Source organism: Tinamus guttatus, unplaced genomic scaffold, assembly GCF_059628265.1.
Source record: "Tinamus guttatus ecotype Peru unplaced genomic scaffold, ASM5962826v1 Tinamus_guttatus_pri_ptg000308l, whole genome shotgun sequence".
Taxonomy (NCBI): domain Eukaryota; kingdom Metazoa; phylum Chordata; class Aves; order Tinamiformes; family Tinamidae; genus Tinamus; species Tinamus guttatus.
In genome coordinates this window covers 4,212,281-4,227,421 of record NW_028288842.1, presented here as the reverse complement: position 1 = coordinate 4,227,421, position 15,141 = coordinate 4,212,281, and the positions used below count along the sequence as shown (strand labels likewise).

The 15,141-nt window shown below is 39.7% G+C and overlaps 1 non-coding gene across 1 annotated transcript; it reads left to right on the top strand.

Annotated features, from left to right (window-relative positions):
• The first annotated feature begins 4,772 nt into the window (after positions 1–4,772).
• On the top strand, positions 4,773–4,864 carry TRNAI-UAU (transfer RNA isoleucine (anticodon UAU)). Its single transcript is given in 2 exon segments — positions 4,773–4,810; positions 4,829–4,864. It is a non-coding gene; the product is annotated as a tRNA-Ile (tRNA).
• The last annotated feature ends 10,277 nt before the right edge of the window (positions 4,865–15,141 follow it).

Below are 15,141 nucleotides of genomic sequence, written 5' to 3'. Positions count from 1 at the left end.
TTCAGTGGAATTTTTCACAAATAAGAGTTTACTCAGGGATAGAAGCCTTTGTATGTCTGGATCCCAGGTTTCCTTCAGTCTCTGTCATGTAAAATTCTGGTTAATATATATATTTTTAATATGTACAACAGGCTAAAATATTAAAAAGTATCTTAATTGTATCTTTCTTACTTGGCCTGTTCTTTGTTTCTGATTTTTCAGCATGTTGATGTATCTTCTAAACGGTTTCTTCTCCTTTTAGGCAGAAGTGAAATCAAATCCCATAGGCTTTAACTGTGAAGCTGGAGAAGCCTGTTAGAAGAAGCCTATTAGGATTCTTAATATTCCATGTTGTTTTCTGAACAGATTGCACCAGCTAGTTGATGAAACTTGAGCTAATTACACTAATGTTGACAAATGCACTAGCACAAAAAAGTCACATTAAAAAAAAAAAATTGCACCTCTTTGAGATGCTAAATAGATTTAGTGATTTGTGGGTGTAATGAAGTTATTTATGCCAAGCTTTCTTTTGGGAGGGGGAAAAGAAGCAAAATTCTGATATTACTATTTATACAGAAAAAAATGCCTATCACTGTCCAGATTTGAAAATAAATATTGATGAAAACTGTTTGGGTTCTTAGGAAATGTATATAAGCCTATTTGCGAGCAGAAAGAGGTGAGAGGTGAGAAAAGGCCTTTCCTTGTTAGGGGATACCAAGAATTTCTACCAAGATCTTCTGTCAGCAGTGTCGGACCAAGAGAATTAGGTTGTGATCACTGAGCACAGCCATGAGCTCTGCAGGCTCCTCCATTCCACAGTTCTTGGCTCAGCTCAGTTGATATGTGCTGAGTTGCTACTCCGCTGAGTGCTTTGAACTTTCATTACCAGAGAGGTAGTATGATGAAGTACGGAGGAGCTGCTATTTGCACTGAAAGCACCTCTTCATTTTAGCAGCACCTGAGCTATTAGATCTATTCCAGTGCTAAATTTAAACAAATCCATAACTATACTAAAATTGACAGAGATCTGTCACTCCTAAAATAAAGCTAAGTTCAAGCTTATCCTGCTTGGTAAAAATATTTCTTGAATACATAAATGCAAACTGTGAAGGGAAGGAACTGGTAAGAAGATTATATTGCAACAGCAGCACTTAGCTTTCTGTAATACAAAAAGTATTACTTTGAAAACATGAATGTGTATATTTCTGGTAACCCAAACACCCTTAACTCTTCTCAAATTTTACTGGTCAAAGAAAACCAGAAATGCTTGACTGATATATTTCAGTTCAGTATGTGTTAATCTCTAATGGAAGCAGCATGGCTGTGTGACATAAAGGTTTCCTGCCATTTAGCTTACTATGCCTCAGAGAGAAATGCTCTTTCTCCCTTTTTTTCCCCTCTTTTTTTTTTTAAACTATTTACTTAATAGTTTTGACCTTTCAGCCAATTGTCCTTATCCATCATTACAGTGCCTGTTCAATCATTTCATGCCTTGTCATCTATAAAATACCAGCAATAGAGAAAAAGGTTTATATTCTATTGCTTTTTCTGAGCTTTTCATTGGAGCATCCTGGTGTTTATTAGGAAAAGGAAGAAAAGAATTGCTTCAGGTTACATGGGTTTAAATCTGAATCAGCTTCTTGGATGTCATGAGTGTAAGTAAGTGATAGGAGAGTGTTGTATCATTTTTATCTCTTAAATTTGGTAGGTATTAATAGTAAGTATTTGAAAAATGCATCAAACAAGCCATCCATGTCGCTAATTTCCTTGTAAAATGTTAAGCAATAAACAGAGATAAAAGGATCTTACACCCACTATCATACCCTCCTCATACTCACCAATACCACTCCTCTCTTGGTACCCTGGTTAGAACAGGACTTTGAGATTTGGGAGAGGTCACCCTCTCCATAACCTTCCTGTGTTAGGCTAAAATTTTCAGGAATGCTTGTATAGCAGGAGCTTGAGCCACATGTACAGAACGAGAGCATCACTTAGGGAGCAACTCTTGCAGGAAGATTTATGACTTGTCTGCAGCAAAGAAACCCCATCAGGGTGAGTGTTACAAGCTAGCAAGGGTACTGTCATGCAGTGCCATACTCTGCAAGCCTTTCAAATTAAGGCCTCAAAACAGCCTGCTACTCTGAAAAATGCCTTGCTCCTTGGGGTATAGTGCTGTGCCAACAAGTATAATGTTTCTAGTTCCAGAACCAGCTTGAGGACTGCCCTGCTGAGGAGCACATGCCTGTGTTCCCATGTAGGTGAAGGCTGCCTGTTTACCTGTACTGTTAAAGAGAGTACAGTACTCAGAAATCAGGGTTAAGTGATTTAGGATCTGAAGTACTTCTGGAAAGCATACTTTTTGTTTCACTTGTCTTTGTTTTCCTCAATATAAGCCAGGGATAATAGCACTTCTGGTCCTCCCCTGGGGTGGGGTGTTGAGAAGATGAGTACGTGAAAGGTTGAGAGATTTGCAGCCTCTGCATGATAACTCAGTAATAGGGTTACCTAAAGGTACTTTAGGTAAACAGCTTCAGCAAAACATGCATTGGCAGCCCTAAACTCAAAAATGTCAAGTGTATGCATAAAAAGGCTTTTAAGGGTTTACATGTTTTTTAGGGAGGCACAGTAGTCATGCAAGTTCTTTGGTAAGAATAAGAGGACTTGGGGGAATATATATATCAATATAGCAAGAAGGAAAGGAAATAGACTGAACATGTAATGAGCTTCAGGCATGTATTATTTGTGTGATTATTTGGCATTCCTTCTTAACTGAAAGAAGTTAACCTCCCCGATGCCTGTGAACAGCAAGGATGTCATTCATTACCTGAGCCTTTAAAATATCTTGGTCCTATTTGGGGTAATTGGGGTTGTTCTATAAACAGCTTTTCTGTGATCCCAGCAGAGAGCATGAAACAGATAATATGAAAGAAAGGTGAAGATACAAACACACAACTAAGGTCTGGGGCTTGTAAAGCAAGTTTTGCACAGCTCTAGCTGTAATTCTTTAAAATATACATATGTCCCTTTGATGTTGTACTGAAGCAGGAGCCAGACATAATACTAGCAACTTAGTTGCTGTTCACCACTGCAGCCACTGAACAGTAGAGGAACAGGGGAGTGTGCTTTGAAGTGCTTGATATTGCGCTGGAAAATATGCACTTCAATGAGAATGTGCCATGTGGAGGAGACTGCTGTTGGGATGAGCTTATAAGTCAAAAGCAAAGCAGGAACCAGAAAGTTCGCATTCAGATTTGTAGCTGAACCTCTTGAAGCTTGTGGGGATATTTATATTCTCAGGCAGTGAAACTGATAGAAAGCAGTAAAGTTTACAATTGAGGTCCAATCAAAACTTTCAGACTGATGGATCTATTTTCTGTTCTTTTCTGTTCCAGTCCTATTTTGGTTACTAATACCTCTTTCTTCACTCCTTCAGCAATGTAGTATAAAAAGAAAAAATAGAAACAGGGACTATGTAATTATCTTACAGGAGAAAAAAAAAAACAAGATGCAAAACAGTGTCTTAGGGAGGTGACTTATATGTGCTCCACTAGCTTTGTAGTAGTACTGATAGTGTTACACTCCTATGGTACTGTTCATAAAAGTACAGCATCGCTGAAGTTGGTGTTTCTTAATGGGGATAGTTCTGCTTTAGTTGATTAAACTTTGTAACTTGTATTTTGTATGTAATGCAAAAAAAGTTTAATATTGGGTAGCAAGGATGTATTTGGAGTGTACGGGTGATGGCATATCAAAACCAAAATTTAACTTTGCTTAATCTATTATTTTTCCCCACTGAAGAAGGGTGACATCTCAAGGTAGTGTTCTACCTTTTTTAATCTCTATTCATCTTTCTGACTTGAAGTGCCTCATGCCCTTCTAACTCATTTCCAGCCTTGTAGGGAGAGGCCTCTCCCAGATGAGAATAGGAGTCTTTTACAAGATGTGACCGTGGCCTTTTGTGCAGTTTTCTTATAGCATGTCCCACGTGTAATGTAAATAAGAGGTCTGAAAACTTGATATCCTTTTATTTGAGGGTAAAAAGTCCATCAGTTTACACTGTTTGATATTAAGCAAAACTTGTTCTAGAGGACAGACTCTCTTAAGACCTAATAAAGTGTAGCTGTTGGACATACTGTTACTAACACATATGCTTTTTCACACAAGCGCTATATTTGGCAGCTCTTCTAAAATTTCATGGCTATTTGGGAGTATCGATCCTGGTAAAACTGGAAGCTTCTCCGGTAGTGGCTGTGAGCAGAGAAGCACAGAGCGATGTGTCCCCAGCAAGCCTCTCCCAGTAGCCTGCTCTTTAGGGACAGAGGTTATGTTATTTTATTCATTTATTTTAAATAGTTCCTGATTGATTGACTTCCCCCCCACCCTTACATGGGTTTGTGTAGCCCTTCTAAACTTCTGTCATCATAAGTGTCTTATGCCAGTGGGCGGCATAGTTCGTTTTTCTCTTATGAATGACCATGATATCAGGGGTGACCTGTTTATGGGGAAAAGTGGTGGTCTTCTGCCCTGCCTTCCCTCCATTTCTGAACTCCAAGCAGCTGTGGCATATGTGGAAAATACTTACAAATGCAATTAATTTGAACCCTTAAACATAGGCACTTAGATGAAAGAAAAAGGACTAAGATGCTTAGATGCTTAAGCACAGACTTGTCAGGAGGAATGCACTCTGCACAGTGGCAGTACCATAGCCACGGAGGCTACTCGGGAGCTCTTCCCAGTCCCTTGCCACGGTGACACGGAATACAGCTGGCGGGGGCAGCAAGGCTTTCGGGCCCGCTCCAGTGGCGCAATCGGTTAGCGCACGGTACTTATACAGCAGTACGCGGGAGCCATGCCGAGGTTGTGAGTTCGAGCCTCACCTGGAGCAGGAGTTTTATTGGGGGAGGGCGCAACGTGCTTGTGGCCTTCACCAAAGGCAAGTGCAGGGCCCTGCACCATGGGAGGAATAACCCCAGGCACCAACACATGCAGGGCCCTGCACCATGGGAGGAGTAACCCCAGGCACCAGCATGGGTTGGCGGTTGCCCTGCTGGAGAGCCGCTCTGTGGAGCACGAGGTGGGGGTGGGGGGTGGATCTTGGTGGACAAGTTGACCATGGATGAGCAATGTGCTGAGGCAGCCAACAGTGTCCTGTTGAACAGAAAGAGTGTTGCCAGCGGGTCAAGCCAAGTGATTCTCCCCTTCGGCCACATCATGAGTATGGCCACACCTGTGGGGTCTCCAGTACAAGAGAGGCCTGGAGCAGGGTAAGGTCCAGTGCAGAGCTATGGAAGATGAGGAGCCTCACGAGGAAAGGCTGAGGGCTGGGCCTGTTTAGCCTGGAGAAGGCTGAGAGGGGAAACTTACCAATGCATACAAGTATCTTCAGATAAGGTACCAAGTGGATGGTGGCCAGGCTGTTTTCAGTGGTGGCCAGTGAAAGGTAAGAGGCAATGGGCACAAACTAAAGCACAAGAAGTTCTGCCTGATTTTGAGGGGGGAAAAAAACTCTTAACTGTTAGGGTGATGGAGCACTGGCAAAGACTGCCCAGATAGGTTATGGAGTCTCCTTTGGAGATATTCAGAATCCACCTGGATGCAACCCTGTGCCATGTGGTCTTGGTGTCCTTGCTTGGGCAGGGGGGTTGGACTAGAAGATCTCTAGATGTCCCTTCCAATCTCAACCATTGTCCGCTTCCGTAATATGAGTTGTTGTTTGGCAATAACTTGAAGTTACCTTCATGCGGTTCTGTTTTTTAGTATAAAGCCATGGGGATAGGTACAAGATGAGGTTGAATGGTGAAAGGAAAAGAAGCTGCAGATCAGAGGATAAAGAATGTGGCATTTGAACAGCTCAGCTTTAACTCCCTACTAAGTATCAGTTGTGCTGTTTTTTAATCTGAGTTTTGGTACCCACTGTGTTACAATTTGTGACCCAGAGAGCAGGTAGCTATCACCAACTGCAGCTAGTCCATCTGTTTGTCATTCCAGGCTTTCTGGCCCTTGCTGCTTACTGCTGTTGTCATTAGTGCCACGCGTTCCTGCTCACTCTTAGAGAAGAGACACCAAAGTGTTAACTCATGTCTTATCAGAAATTTCTATCCTTTCATTTATGCTGAGAGAAAAGCAAACAAAAATTACTTTCTTTTCTGATCAGTTACTGCTTGTGCTTAGAAAGCAAATTTTACATCTCTACTTAAGAATGATTAGTTGCTTTCACTTCTTGTTTGGATGTTTTGTTTTCATGCACTAGAAAAAAAATGCTATAATGCAAAAAAACTGTTGGAAAATTCTATTTGTGGATGTATCTATTAGAAGTATCTTTAAAAAGGATACATTTATGCTTGTCCTGTGTTTGAGAAGGTTTCCTTTGGAACTAAATTTGAATTCTGTGTTTTCATCAGGCTAAGTGAGCCACTAGTGGTGATGGGGAAAATACTATTACTACTACTACTACTAATAATAATAATAATAATAAAGGTAAATTAACAAGAGAGGACTCTTTTAAAAGAAAAACCAATCTTCAAATCTCTATCTAATTTATGTCTAAGTTATTATATATCAGTTAAGCCTTATGTCCCTGCCCAAAGACTGAGCATAAGTATATTTTATATGGTTCTTTAATGATAAGTGTGAAGGAAAGACAGTCACTTAAAAGTATTTGACATTATAAGCATCCAAAAGACTTTCTGTCATCTTCTATTTATTTATTCACTAGACTAGAAAAAGCTATAGCTAGCTATAGTTTTTCCCTTTCTTTCAGGGCAGCAGTCAATGCATCTGTGTCAAATCTTAGCTCTTCTCATTTGCACTTCCCAGCGTCCGTATCTCTTGCTTCTTTTCCTCTTTTTATTGTCACCCAGCAGCTTTTGTGTGCCTGCTAACAGCAAGGAGTGCCACATCTGAAATTCCCAGCTCCTGATTTGAAAGAATTAATGGGACACTGAGTATGCCCCTGCCCCTCTGTAAGTCAGTAGTACAGCTCTTTTCAGTAGAAAGAGAAACAGAATCATATCGAGCACTAAGGAAAAGTTGTCTGCAGCCGGAAAAAAAATAAAAATAAAAATAAAAACACTTTAAATAGGTGCCTTATTGTATTATGTTGCCTTAAAAAATCTTTGGTATTTCTCTGATACAATGCAGGAAGTTTAAACATTTTAATTCAAAAAAAATGTTCTTTGACATGTTGAATGCTACCTGGTATGTGCTTTCTGTTTTCGGGTGAGCACTGTGTGTGCATGTGTGTTTGCAGTTAATATCTGCCCGACATATTTAATTTCAGCCTCAATCCTCAATCTAAACATACTGTGTTGGACTTCGGGTGGGGTGGGGGGGGAAACTGAGGCTTGACAAGGGACGTGCTGCTAATGGCACTGGCTTAGTTGGAAGTGCTACTGCTGTGGTATTCAGCTGATATTCAGGAGCTTTCAGTCTTGGGTTGAAGAGATCTGATTGAAAATCAGATACAGACATATATGGAGAATTGCAAGTTCCCCAGTTGCCTTGAAGTTAAGTGGAGTGGGCACTTGATTATTATGAAGGCTAGAATTGGATTGAAGAATCATACTTAAAGGTGTAGTAATGCTCAGAAAGTGTCAGACCTTGGAAGTACCTAGCCCTTGATTGTAGCAGCTGGAAGTGATTTAACAAGTACTTGAGGTGACAGAATCAAATGCTTTATGTGATGAATGAGCTGTTTCAATATAGCAAATGATTTCGCTCTTTAAAAATCAGAATTAAACAGTTTGTTTTTTGTGAGGAGTGAGATCATGCAGCAAAGAAGTATATGGGTGCACATGCCCAGAGACCTTCAGTGTTTCACGTTAATCTCATCTTTATAAGAAGAGATGTTCACTTATTTTTGAATTTACTGCTATGCACTGGTGCTTTTCATTAGAAAAAAAATATAGAATGAGTTAAGTGTGATGTGCTAAGGGGCTGAAATAGCATGATCTAATATGTCCAGTTCTTTTCTCTAGTGACTTATAAAATGAAAAATACATTTGCTAGACAAAGTCATTAGGCAAATTTGAGAGATATTCAAATATCTGTCATGTGATATACTTGGCAGTTGGGTACCCCGTATACAGAAGCAGATACAGAGGTAGGAGCAGCTTCCTCATATTTGTGTATTAGATATTTGTATGATTAGAGATTTTTAGATTCTCTCGTCTAGCCTGCTTGACACTGGATTGCATCTGTACTTCTGTCATGCTGTCTTAAAAGAAGTTCTGCCTCACTCGACCCTCCTGCAACACTGGAGGAAGGTTGGTTACTCTTTCTACTGTGGCCAAGACTTCATAGTGCATATTTCCTATTATAGAAAAAGAGACCCCTTTTTTAAAAATGAAGTCACGAATCTGATCATACAGCTGTTCAGTGAGCAAAATAGTTAATTATGATGATAAGTGCTCTTGAATTTTTGAATAGGTAGGAGGTAGTGCAGACAGCAAAGTAATATTTATTCTTGGTCTTGGTGATCAGAGCCAGTTGGACTGTAACTGTTCTGCTGGTTCTGTGACTTGACTTTTGAATGTACTGAGCACTGGACAGTAGTCCAGGAGGACAACCAGAGTGTGTGCTGCAGTATGGGATTCAGTGCTTGAACACATTCACTCAGGGAACAGCTTTGGGAGTGTCAGACAGGTCTAATTGCTTCCCTGCCTTTGACTTGAGATCCAGTTTGGCTTGGATCTAACAACTAAGAAGGCTGCAGAAGGCTGGAGGTCCTGTACTGTAGGAAACATTATTGTGGGTATTCCTGAGATGATAGCCAGTTAGCAGTAAATGAATGATCTCTGCCTCTTTTCACCTATTCTAGTCAGCAACAAGACAGACACTGATCTTGAGACCTGAGTGTCTCATTTGGATGTTGCCATTGCATCCTAGACTGTTCTCACAAATGTGTGATGCAGTTAGGGTGCCCTCAACCACTCAGCACCTTCCTTTTCCACCAAAAGCAGCCAACTTCTTTTTCCATATTTGATCTCGAGTCCCAAGCATGGCTGGGATGTGAGGAAGGGCTGTATGTCTGCAATCGGAAAGCATACCATGCAAGTGCGGTTCACACAGTCCAGGAAACAGCACATTCAGATATGGCAAAATATGTCCTAGAAAACTCATAGAATACTGGAGAGAGAGAGAGACAGAAAGAGAGAGAGAGAGAGAAGGGAATTCTTCAAGTCATCAAGCCGAAGCTCCTGACTTCAACATTAGGGCAAAGTGAGATTCAGGTATATAAAAAAGTTGATTTATTTGATGTTCTCCTTTGCAATATTCTTAAGACAGTGCTGGGGCACACTGAAGTCAGGAAAGCACTTGGTTTGAATTAATAAACTGGGTGTAGTGGTGATATATTCATAGGCACTGCCTTTCAGTATCTAAAAAACATATGTTGTTACATTTCTCTTAGAACTGAAGGGGAAAAAAAAGTTCGAAATGAACTCTTTTTTTTTTTTTCCCCAGAGATATTTGCATAATTACAGTGAGTGTGTTAATGAAGAGCTAGTAATGAAACTCGGTGAATTAGCATGACTGAGTGACTTAACGTAATCCTGTTGATCATTGAGTTATGGGTGGCTTACATTTTTGTCAGAACGTTTTTATTTTTTTTGTAAGCTCTTGGAATTGCACATTTGAATTTGAACTTTCATTAATTATAGCTTTTTAAAAAATTTATTTCATGAACATGAAACTTCATTGGCTTAAGTGTTTACATCAGTAGAACACCTATTCTAAAATAGGTGCACCTGACAAAATTGTTAATGAACAACTCTTCCCCCCAACTTGAGTGCATTTTGGAGTTGATCAATCTAATTTAGAGTATATTTTACTTTATTTACTATATAGAGCCTATGTTTCTGGATGCTTCAAATTCATGGACCAAATTCACTCTTTCAAGACTAGAAATGGTAGAAAATTTGATTAGGAGTAAAGGAGAAATAAGTGTAGAAGCAGGACACCTCCTCAGTATTAACATGATGCCTCCTTCATTTCCTCTTCTCCCAGTATCATTAGTTACTGCTTTTCAGTTGTGAGGTAATCTCCTTTTTAGTACTGTCAGCTGGATGGGATGTGCAAGTACTTGTACAGCACCAGAACTGCTTATGAAGATAGCTTTTAGCTAAGGCTTTGCTTTGAAGATGAGCCACTTCACATGCTTTGTGATGCTGATACTATAAGGGTGGCATCACTGGAAGGTAGCATGTACTAGACTTAGGGAGACATAATATCCTAAATAACACCTAGGGCTGTGGTTCTTACCTCCCCTTAAACTCTATTATTTTCTGCTGAGCTTAATCAGAGGAACCAAAATCTTTAAGGTCAACGTTGTGTTACGTGCTTTAAAATGACTGAAAATATCCTGAAATACATGTATGTATTGTTAGATGATGAAATCATTTAGATCATTTGCTGTTTGGGCTCTCTTAAACAAAACTCTCTTACATATAAACTAATAATGGCAAGAGGGACATGGAAAAGAGATTTTGTTATGATATTTTGAATTTCCTGCTGTCGTAATCTTGGCATAGGAATGCTCAGTTACAATGCCAAGCTTGTATTAAGGCCATCTTTGTTCAGCAACTTTGTATATTTCTAACAGCATACCTCATTTCTCGATGAAATAGCATGCGCAGAGTGGAAAAAACTTTGTGGATCCTTGTAGTGTCCCATTTGTAGGACTTGGAACATAAGAATATTAGTCTCCGAAACTAGCTGCTGAATACTGAAGCATCAAGAAAAATAGCAACTTCGCATAAAAAGCATTTCATCCCTGCTCCTCTTCTCTGAGATGTAGAAGACAAATAGGAAAGTATCATAATAAAGTAAAAACTATATTTTAGCAATGAATATATGTATTTTAAAATTCTTTGGTAAAATGGAAGAAAGCTAGTTTTGGTGAACATGACCCAGTATATGATTTCACTAATGAATGTGGAAGATGGGCATATATTTTAGGGTAATTCTAAGTGATAATCTCTAGATAGATAGATATATAAGAAGAAAACTGGGTTGGATTTCAGAGTTTAAATCAGGAATCATATATCACTGTACATACAGCCTGTGAGATTAATATTGTCAGAAAGTTGCATGCAAGGCTGAAGCCAGTTTGAAGAGCAGTTGAAATAAGGTTGGCAGGTCATATGTTTTTTGACAGCAAAATAAATAAAACATTGTGTATGGTTAATGCACTGTAAAATAGCCAACTCCATACTGAATGCTAGGAATTAAGAGATTCCCTTTAGTTTAGCCAAGCGTATCTGCCTACTCAAAATACTATTTGTAGACCAAGATAAGCCAAGCTGATTGAGGAATATTCTGTGTTCTCAGAGCAGGAGAGTAAAAGGTGTCCCTTTTCAAAGCAGGACCTCCGTGTTCAGACTTCTGTTGCTTATCAATAGAGGCAGATTTTTTTTCCTTCTCTCTGATGTAGTGTGGTGTGTGTGTTTGTTTAACTACCAACCAAATGAAACACTACTTCTGTGGTGTCTTCAGACAGAATCAGACTTCATGCCATATCTCACCTGCCTATAAGAATATGTTAATAAACTACAATATTGCAGTTCTTGAAGATTCGTGTGTCAACCACATATATGCAAAGAACATAGGAGGGAGGAGTGGAATTTGTCTTGAAATTTATCCCAAAAGAATAGGTATGTTTTTAAAAAGTCACATTTTTTTTTCCCTCATGAATCTGATGCTATGTTCAGATCAGAACATTCTACACTGAATGATTATTTATCTCACTCTTGTTGGTTAGATGACAGAAAAGGACTAAAGCTGAAAGAAAAAGTACTATTTCACTCATGCCCCTAGCTGCATTCAGTAAGTGATTGGCAAGTAGTTATTGCAGGCAGTCACCAAATCCTAAAAATGTCCCCTCCCAAAATGCTTTACGTAGCACATCTGAAGATGGCTAACTGAAGTTCCTGTTAAAGGCCAGGAATTTTTCATCTTTCTTGCACCACACTGTTATGCTCCAAATGTGGTAAGCTCCATTGAACTTTTACAAACATTGCACTAGCCAAGAATAGCTTACAGAAACAAGTAGTTTTAAATGTTCTTTGTATGAAACTTTATTTGAAGGAACATCAGATATGTCTGGGACAAAAATAGCTTTGGATATGGGAAACATGATATGGCATTATTGGCAAGAGTTAAAAATGCTAAATTTAAAAACGTAGAACAAGGCCCTTTGTGATGAAAGATTTGACAGCTGGATTCATATACGAATTTCCTTGCAGCTTTGTGAAATTCAGTCTGAAAATTTCAATTTAGGCACATCTATAGAGGATTATTAATCTGAAAGCATTATGCTGCAGGCCCCTCTGATTTCTTCTGCACATCAGAAAGTCTTTTGGTGCTTTGAGCTTCTGGCTAAAAGCATTTCAATCTGTCACCTTCTGAACCTAGTCTTTCCAATTCTCTTCCGTAGGCCAAATTAAAGCCCTGCAGGTCATGCCTGGCAGGGATGTTATATACCAGGCAGTTCCCTCCTGGAGTTAGACATATCTACTAGCTGAGTGGTGTGGAGGAGTAAAACATGGTGTCCTCGGGAGTGCTTAGAGAGATGGATTTAAGAGCAGCTCTGGTTATCTGCGTAAACATGTTCTGTCCTGTTCTCTCACTGCTCTGGTCTTGCTCAGCGGTTTGGGAATGAAGCATGATGTAGCTAAGCTCTTCCAGTACTGTGCTCTCTCCTTCTATTGTGTTTCCTTGTACCTGCCCTCAGAACTGGTTTTCTCTTATCTTTAGTTAAGTAACAGAGATACACCCGTATTGGGTGGCATCTTGGCTTCAGCTTTTCCTTTTGAGAATTCAAAAACAATCATAGCTGATCTTCCTCTTTAATAAACCCAACATTGATCTTGCAGATCATGCACACTGCACTGTCAGCCAAGATAATGACTCAAACTGCAGCAAATGGGTCTATATGACATCACACTCTAGTGAACAGATGAATATGTAATCTTATTTAGTTTGACAGGTATAGAGGGCATTTCAAAAACTGATAGTATTGCTGTGATTTTTAGAAGGTCTGTGATACAACTGGAAAATCTTCCCCCAACCTGTTTCCTGGAGAGCAAACTCTTTTAAAGAAGAATGTAAAATTGTTTACTCAGGGCATGAAGAAACATGCAGTGCAAATCCCAAGAAAGATGAAAAAATGACCCTTGTGAAGACTCCTAGGATAAAAACAGGGTGCTGGAGCTAAACCTCCATCAACTCTAGGGTGTCTGGGTTTGCTACTGTTCACTGCAGCATGATGCAGGAGAGTGGAGGAAGAATGAAGTTAAAATTTGCTCTGGCTTTGTAGGCTCTGTGGATCTGTCCTGTTTTTAGATCCATCTGTAATTGCGAAAACTCCATGACTAGCTAGAATGAGTTTCAGAGGCTTTTCCTGAAATTTCCATTAGTAGTCCCACTGGGAGTAGCTTCTGACTTTGCGTGTCATCCAGTGTTTCCATTTAGATCCACAGGTATAATAACACCTACCAAAATGCCTCCAGTTTTGGGAGGGGAAAGCATAGACTTCAGCTAGAGGCTTATTTCCAGGGAATGGTCTCTGCTAGCACCTGGACTGTTATGGATGTGTGAAATCCAAGCTCATTTGCCTGAAATTAGAACGCTTTTCTAACCTCAAGAATTAGCAGCCAGGAGTGCGAGGTTCACAAAACTTCTGCACTGAGGTATTTAAATGATCTCTGCATATGTGAATTGCCTTTTTTTTTTTTTCTCTCTCTCTCTCTCCCCTGCTTCCTCTCCTCTTTTTAGAACCACTGGCATAGGTGCCACCTGTTTACAGAGGAGACTCATCCTTAGCAAACTCAGACAGGGAGAATGGCCTCATCATAAGGAGAGCCAGACCTGTGGCTGCTCTCATCCTGCAAAGTGCTCAAAGTGGGCAGCTCTCCTTCCCTCCTCAAAGCTCTCCTTTTGGAAAGGAGGCCAGAGTGAACACATCTAAACTGGTCCTCAGCTCAGGGATGAGGGGTCCTCAAGGACTCTCCAGGACAGTCAAGGGCTTTAGAATTTAGACTGGGTTGGGGTGATTTCAGCCTTGCTCTTTAATACTGTAGTTGAGCTGCCTGAATACTTTTGTCTGGTCCACAGACGCTAGGATCTGGTCCTGCATATATGATCTGTATATATATATGTGTCAGAAAATGAAAAAGCTTAATTTCTCAATCCAACTACATCACTCCTCAATTTTCTTAAGAGTATTGCTAAGAGAGAATAATCTCTCAATGAATTAAGCATGGCTTGCATGTTTCATTCTGGCATCAGGAGACTTCTGCCATTGGGAGGGTGCTTTTGCTTTCATTGCCTCTGACCTAAGGGACATTTTCTTTAGATTACACCAATATAATGTATGAAAATACCTTTGGATAAGTCATAAGCCAATAGAAAGTATACTCTGCCATACTGATGTATGTTTCCATATAAAGTTTCCAGATGTTTCTGCTGCTGAAATTAGAGTCCTTTAATCTTTGACTTCTAATCTTTACAAAGGCATTTCTATTGTAAATTTTTTGTTAATTTGTTCCTTCTGGTTTTTCATAGCATGTGTATTTCAGTCCTGCTCTTACTGAATGAAACAAATAAATTATTATTTTATTTACTTATTTTTAATCTCTGTGAGACTGAAGTGTGTTTGGCTCTGGCTTCCTGCTGTGTCCTGTTACAACATAATGATTTTGTGAACAGTTGTGGTATAAGTTTTAAGTTTATTCAGGCTGAATGTGAATGCGTTGTAAAACTTCCCCCAGGAGTTTTGTCTTGTCTGTATATCCTAACTTGGAGTTCACAGGCACGTTTCAGCCTGGCTTGGGCTCACAGAATTTTAGGTCTTTTCCCATAAGGCTCTACCTTCTTTTTTTCTTTATAGTTCAAGGAATATGGAGGTTTCCTGGAGGGATCAGACTCTGTTCTTGAAGATATTGTATTGAAGAATAAAGCTACTTAGCAGTCGTTCCTCATCCTAACAGCCTGGAAGCAAAGGAAAAGCAGAACTAGCATAACCTTCCCACTGCAAAAGAGCAGTCCGCGTTGCCAGAGTCATGATGCACCATGTTTTAGACAGAAGTTTGTGATTCAGACACTGACAGTAACTGTCCTGACAAGGAGGCTCTTAAGCCTGCGCCTCTATGTATCTGTGTATGA